Below are 7651 nucleotides of genomic sequence, written 5' to 3'. Positions count from 1 at the left end.
TGTCTGGTGAGGGCCCATTTTCCAGTTTATAGATGGAAGCTTCTTGCTGTGCGCTCCCATGGTTGAAGAGACAAGGCAGTTCTCTGGAGCCTTTTATAAGGGCACAATCCCATTCACTATGGCTCCATCCTCATGAACTAATCACCTCCTGATGAATGGCTCCATCCCGTAATACCTTCACATTGGTGATTAGCTTTCAACTTATGAGTTTTAGGAGGACCCAAATACTCAGAACTTAGCATCTACAAATAATACACACTGATAAATTATAAGAGTTATACATAAAAATTATAACATACTATATAGACTAGGGTAATAAATATCAAAGTGAACAGAGAATAGGTTAGTGAAAAAAAATTCAATCTCCCAAGTAAGAAAAAGGAAAGAAAATGAATTTGGGGCACATTGTTGGATGCTTCATAAAATTGAAATTCTGTAGGGCATTCAAAAGGTTGTATCAAAGCTGCCTTGTTGCATTAGTGCAGATTTAATTACCTGCCTGGGTAACTGTGATCTTTCAGAACAAGTACAAATGTGAGTATAGATGAATAGATAGTAAGAAAAGCTAGACAAAAAAAAAAGTATCTTGATTACAGTGTGAAAATGAGACAGGCAGGTGGGAAGTAGTTCCCTGGAGAAACTCCCACCAGTCTGCCCACTGAGGTGGAGCCTTGGGAAGTTCACAACTTTTGCATCAAAGAGGAGCCTGGACCTTCCTCTTCCTGTGTGGAACTTGAGATTCGAATGGTCGACAGGAAGTGCTCTAGCAGAGGACTCTGACTTTGTGGAGGATCTTGTTTTCCCATTTTTTTTTTTTTTTTTTTTTGCTTTTCACCCAATAAAACTCATCCTCTAAACCATCTGTGAGCCTAAATTTTTATGGACATGGGTGGGATAAGAACACGGTCTTTAGCTGAACTAACGAAGAGTCCTGCAACAATTTTGGCACACAACATGGGGGCTCAAGAAGAGGTGAGTAAAATGGGAACTCAAAACCTCTCACTGTTGCTCTTAAGTATTTTCATTCTCCAACTTCTAAGGGTGGGGAAAACATGCCTCCAAACCCTGTCACTCTAAGGGTCAGGGGAAAGGGCCTTTTCTTTCTATTTTAAGAGGGACAGGCAAGTGGGGTCTCCTCACTCTGCCTCCCCTCCATGCAGGGGTGGGACTCATGGCCTAAGGGTCCCGCACAGCCAGCTGGCTGGCTCCTAGCCACAAGCTACTGCGGCCTTCCCCTTTCCCACCCAAGGGCTTCAGCTTTATTGGATGAAAATTAAGCTTTTCACCTAGTGAAACATCCACTTTCATAAGAATAAGAGGTTTTTCTCTAGGCATTTTAAACCGATTTTGTTTTATCCCCTTCTCTACCCCATCAGCAGTTAACCTTTAAATTTTTTTTTTTTCCTTTTAGAGGACACTTTTACAAGGTCAGGCCCCCCAACTATAACTGTACTCTCTAAAGTTTTTGTTGTGAAAAAGGATTTGTGGGGCTAGTCTTGGACTATAGCCAATCTGGTGTGCTTTGCATGTCTGTATGGTTTGTGCTGCAGGCCTCCTTCTTGCTTTACATACTGGGGGCATGGCCAGTAATTGCATGACAAGGCTGTTAGGCAGGAATCTAGACCCAACACGGCGGTATCGCCGGGCATGGCAGGCCCTTTGTTAGGACTTCCCACCCTTCACTTCCTGCTAAGACTCTCAGGGCCTGAAAAAAGCCCGCGCCCCCCTAAAAACCCCCCGCTCTGCCCAAACTCCTGGACACGTCATTCCTCAGAAATCCAAACCTAACTCAGGAAAACCGAAACCTACAAACCCCGCCTACCTCGCCCTATAAAAGGCCCCCATACCCGCCCCCAGCGTAACTTCCCCGGCCCTCCTCCTAGGGGACCGGTGAACCTCTCCCGTGAGCTCAATAAAGGCTACCTCTGTTCTCATCTGCCTCGTGTCTTCTTGCTCCGCTCCCCATTGCATTACAAAGGCTTTATTTAGAAGCCCTGCCTTAGGTGATGAGCCCTATCAGGTTAGATATCTACATGCTCTCCTAGCCCTGTCTCTTAAAAGAACTCACCCAGGGACTGGGTTTCCTTCTGCCTATCTGTGTGTATACTGTGTGTGATGTCTGTAAAAAGAGCTTTAATTAATTTGTCCTAAAGATAAGTGCTTGGATCAAGTAATTTTTAAAGGGGAAGATAAAAGCTGTGGTACTTTCAGTTCACATGACTTTAAACTTTGTGAAATAAAAACAGCCTTAAAAATTACCAGTAAAATGCAGGTATCACTAAGAAGTAAATAGGTGAGCTAAATTATGCAGGTTGGAGTTAAGATTTGCTAAAAGTTTTAAGGTTATAAACTACTTTTGGGGTTTTGAGAATTCTTGGACTTGCTGGCTTCACAGTTGGTAAGGTCTGGCAATATATAGAACTAACCACACCATTAATTAATGCCAGAGATTATAAATTCCTCTTCAAAAGGTTTAATTGTGTAATGCCCTTGTTCTTTGTTCAGAGGCCCAACCTTCTTGTACTTCCTTGTTTCTAGCCTGCAAACAGCAGCCCTCCTGCTATTGCTGTGCCCTGACATGCCTAGACATGTCTCAGCCTCATTCTACATTCCTGTCCTTATTTGGAAAAAGGTTAGCTTTCTCCCATCCACAGGCAGCCCTCTTCCCTTCCTTCCTTCTTCCCCATCACACATCTGCCTGACATAGAAGGTTTAAGTGTTTAGCCAATCGGGACTAGTTTGGGTTGTGTGGTCTGACTCCAGCCAATAGGGAATGACACAGAAGGAGGGACTGTGTTAGGAATAAACACCCTTACTCTCCTTTGTTCAGTACAGAAACCGCAGGCAGCCTGTAGCTTTCCTGTCAAAGATTTTAGACCCAGTACATGTGGGTGGCCCGAATGCATTCAATCTATCATGGCTACCATGTTATTGACTGAAGAAAGCAGGAAGTTAACCTTCGGGGGAAAATTAGTGGTAAGCATGCCCCGTCAAGTTACAACTATCTTAAACGAAAAGGCAGGGAGGTAGCTCACTAACTCAAGCATCTTAAAATATGAAGCTGTTCTATTACAAAGAAATGATTTAACACTAACCACTGATAACTCATTCAACCCAGCAGGTTTCTTAACAGGGTATCCAAACCTAAAAAGAGATCACACATGTTTAGAGTTAATTAACTACCACACAAAAGTCAGACCAGATTTAGGAAACACCCCTTTCAAAACGGGGTGGCATTTATTTATAGATGGCTCCTCCCAGGTAATTGAGGGGAAAAGACATAATGGATATTCAATAATAGATTGAGAAGCTTTAGTAAAAATAGGGTCAGGAAGACTGGCTAATAATTGGTCTGCCCAAACTTGTGAACAGTTTGCATTAAGCCAGGCTTTAAAATGCTTGCAAAACCAGGAAGGGACAATTTATACCGATTCTAAGTATGCCTTTGAGGTAGCTTATACCTTCGGGAAGATTTGGACTGAACAAGGTCTTATTAACAGCAAAGGCCAAGATCTCATCCGCAAAGAGTTAATCACCGAAGTGTTAAATACTCTCCAGTTACCCAAAGAGAGAGCGATTTTCCATGTTCCAGGACACCAAAAAGGCTTTTCCTTTGAAAGTCAGAAAAATAACCTTGCAGATCAGGTAGCCAAACAGGCTGTATTTCCTCTGAAGCGCTTGTTTTTCATTTAACTCCTTGTCTTCCTCCCCTGTGGCTTCTGTGTTCCTGGGTAAGTACCCCTAAAGCCACCCCGTTATTAACGTTAACAAAAAGGTGGAATGGTTTTTCTAGGGATGGTAAGGCTAGAAGAGGGGCAGTTATAAGCATATGTTTTAATTCTTCAATTTGATGAATTTCTTCAGGAGTCCACAGAATATGATCAGGTTTCCACTGGGTAAATTTTCTGTATAGAAGTTTAGTTTTTAGAGCATATGAGTGAATCCATAAGCGGCAATATCCAACTAATCTTAAACATTTTCTGCTTCTGCTTAGTTTGAGGCAAAGGTAAGGATCTGATTCCTTCTACTTGTTCGGGTCCCATCCTTCATTTGCCTTTACTTATTAAGTGTCCTTACTATGTAACTTCAAGCTCTACAAACTTGAGTTTTCCTTTTGAAACTCATAATCCTTCCCCTTGTAAATGGTTAAGAAGGTGTGTAGAGAAGGCAGCTACTTTCTCTGCATTTTCACCAGATATGAGAAGATCTTCTACATATTGGAGCAGACATATTTGTTTTGGGGTATGAATTTATTCTGAAACCTGTTCTAGAATTTGGTCAAAAAGGTTAGGGGAATCTGTGAACCCTTGGGGCAAAACTGTCCATCAGTACTGTTGTTTCTATCCAGAATAAGGATCTTCCCATTCGAAAGCCAGTATGTGCCGACTGTCCTCAGCCAAGGGACAGGCCCAAAAGGCAGCTTTTAAGTCTATGACTGTAAACCACTGATGGTCATAGGGGATTTTGCTGAGGATGGTGTAAGGGTTATGGACAACAGGATAAGTAGTTTGGACTAACTGGTTGATAGCTACGAGGTCTTGTGCTAGTTGGTATGACCTGTCTAATTTCTTTACAGGCAGTATTTGGGTGTTAAAAGGGGACATGCAGGGTTCAAGAAGCCCATCTTGAATGACATTTTAAATTATGGGCTTCAAGCCTATTCTGCCTTCTAGGGGAATGGGATATTGTTTTCTTCTTACTGCTTCCCCAGCCGTTTTTAGCTTTTTGTGTTTTGGAAGGACTTGAGGTCTTCCTTGATTTTCTTCTCTTGACCAGACATCAGGATGGATGTATCTTTCATCCACAGTGGTAAGTAGGTTTAGTGAGGTGAGGAATCCCTCCGGGCCAACATGTAAGCTGGTGGCCTACATGTTGGCCCAGAGTTCTAGAACATGATGCCTAGTTCTAGCATTAAGTCCCTTCCTAATAGGTTAATTTCTGCTTCAGGTATTAAAAGAAGCTTTATGTGAGTTGATCAGTTTTTATACTGACTTCTGTTTCTTCTAAGATTTTTACTTTAAATCCTCTCCCTTTGCCCTGAGACAGAAAGTTCTGAGGAGCAAGTGATATCAGATGGAGGGAAACACACAGAGGAACCGGGTGCTCCTGAATCTACTAAAAAGGTTGTGAGTTCATATTTGGGTCCCACCTCTAAGTTTATCAAAGGTTTTTGGTGGGACTTGAGATAAAAGAGACAGAGCCTTCTATTGATGGTTACAGCGGATTTTGCTGAGGATGGTGTAAATTTGTAAAGGGTTATAAAAGGTTTTTGCTTCTTTAAAATTTCTGAGTCATCATTTTTGCAAAATAAATAGTGGACGTAGCTGTTGCATTTATTATAAAATCTTTTAAATAAGTTCTTACCAACATGCCAGGGGTTTGGTCTAGGTGCTGCTGCTCACCACACAGAAAGCCAATCACTGACATGAGTTTTGCCAGGAAAGAAGGCAATTGGGTGCTGTAGTCAAGGAGAATGGGAGGTAAAGTTTCAAACCTGTCTCCTTAACAAACTAAAATTGGGGTTTACATACCAGGGAAGGCAGGAAAAAAATAGTAGGAAGAAGTAAGAAAGCAATGGATGAGGGGTCTGGCATATGATTGGATGTGGTGATCTGATGATTTTCTGTTCCTCACTTGAGGGTCAGTTTCCCGAGGAAGGATCTCAGGTAAGACAAATGCGAGTTTCACTTTTGAGGACCAGGAGGGTCAATTTCTATGTTTATTCCAAAAAGTCATAAATATCAATTCTATGAGGAAATTGAGCGGGTTTCAAAATGAGAGGAAAAGTAAACTTTATATAGAATTTCATTTAGAAAACTAAAGTAGTTAGATTAAATATGTTTGATAAAAGGGGAATAAACTATGGCATCACACTAAAAACAAGCCACATGGCATACTCCTTCAAATAGTCATTTTATGCTTACAGCATTTTAGTACTTTATTGCCAGCTGTAAGTTTGATTTCTTTTTAATGAAAATTGAGAACACTTAACTTCGAGGAAATGCCAGTGAAAGAAATGGCATAACTATAGTCATGTGCCTGATCTATTTTCCCCCAAATGCTTAGAAGGAGTTAAAATCCAAGGAATAGAAAACACATATGATAGATGCAGTAGGCAGATAAGGGCGGATCCCCAGAGAATCTCTGATCCACCCCAAAAGTGTTTACATCAGATGCTTTTGTGCAGATGAGGGAACCTACCCAGGGCCTTGTCTGGTCATGCCCACAATGGACTGAGGACCTGCTTGCACACTGGGAGAATGTGGTAGAGCTCCTGAGAATTCAAAGCTTATGCAGGCAGGAGGAGCCTGGCCTCTTCAGCTTGTGTGTGTGATCGCGTGGTATTCAATCTGTGAGGTGGCACTGTTGGCAGGATGCCTCCCCCTGCTTTTATTATTATTATTTTTTTAACAGAGTGCTTTCTTTTGATAAATTCTGTTCTTCTCACTTTTCAACATGTCCACGTGCCTAATTTTTCCTGGTCGTGTGACAAGAACTTGGATTTTAACTGAACTAAGGAGCAAAAGATCCTGCATCACATACACAGAAAAAGAGGCAGAATTAGATTAAATTTAATTTTTTAATATACTGAAAAAATAAGGCTTTGTGTTTTTCTGTTAAAAATAAAACCCAGAGAAACAGAGAATAGCATGCTAGTTTCCAGGGGATAGATGGAAAGGGAAATGGGAAATTGCTGCTCGAAGCACAGAAAGTTTCATTTATGCAAATGAGTAAGTTCTAGAGATTTCCTCTACAACATAGTACTTACTATTAACAATTTAGTAATGTGCACTTTAAAATAACTGAGAGGCTGGACACGGTGGCTCATGCCTATAATCCCAGCACTTTGGGAGGCTGAGGCGGGCGGATCACTTGAGGTCAGGAGTTGGAGACCAGCCTGGCCAACATGGTGAAATATAGTCTTTACTAAAAATACAAAATTTAGCTGGGCATGGTGGTGCATGCCTGTAATCCCAGCTACTCAGGAGGCTGAGGCACAAGTATCACTTAAACCTGGGACGCAGAGGTTGCAGTGAGCCAAGACTGCGCCACTGCACTCCAGCCTGGGCAACAGAGCGAGACTCCGTCTCGGAAAAAAAAAAATTAAGAGACTATGTCTCGTGTTTGTTCTTATAAAAATAAAAGCAGATAGACAGAAAAGAACATAAGGACATATTTGGAGGTGATGGGTACATTTAGTACCTTAGCTGTGGTGATGGCATCTCAGGTATATACAAACTCACCAGAAAGTATACATTAAGTATGTGCAGTATTTTGTGTATCAATTTGACCTCAATAAAACTTTAAAGAATAAAGACGTGTATTAAAAATAAAAACAAGTTATTGTAGTTTTTTCATTTAGAAGCATTACATTAAAATTTTATATTTGGATAGAAAAAGAAATAAATTTGTATTTCACTATAGAAAAAGAATAGGCACTGTTAACATCCATACACATTTCTTTCAATTCTTAATTTACAGGCACGGATTTGCTTTTATCCTTTTTGTTTTGAATATTTGACCACATGACTTTATTTTTTTTTATTTGTATACATTTAAACGGTACAAGTATAATTTTGTTACATGAATCAGAGTGGAGAAGTCTGAGCTTTTAGTTTATCCATCACCTAAATATTGTACATTATATCCA

Source organism: Mandrillus leucophaeus, unplaced genomic scaffold, assembly GCF_000951045.1.
Source record: "Mandrillus leucophaeus isolate KB7577 unplaced genomic scaffold, Mleu.le_1.0 Scaffold249, whole genome shotgun sequence".
Classification (NCBI taxonomy): Eukaryota; Metazoa; Chordata; class Mammalia; order Primates; family Cercopithecidae; genus Mandrillus; species Mandrillus leucophaeus.
The sequence above is the reverse complement of the archived record's forward strand: the minus strand, read 5'-3'. Positions refer to the sequence as shown.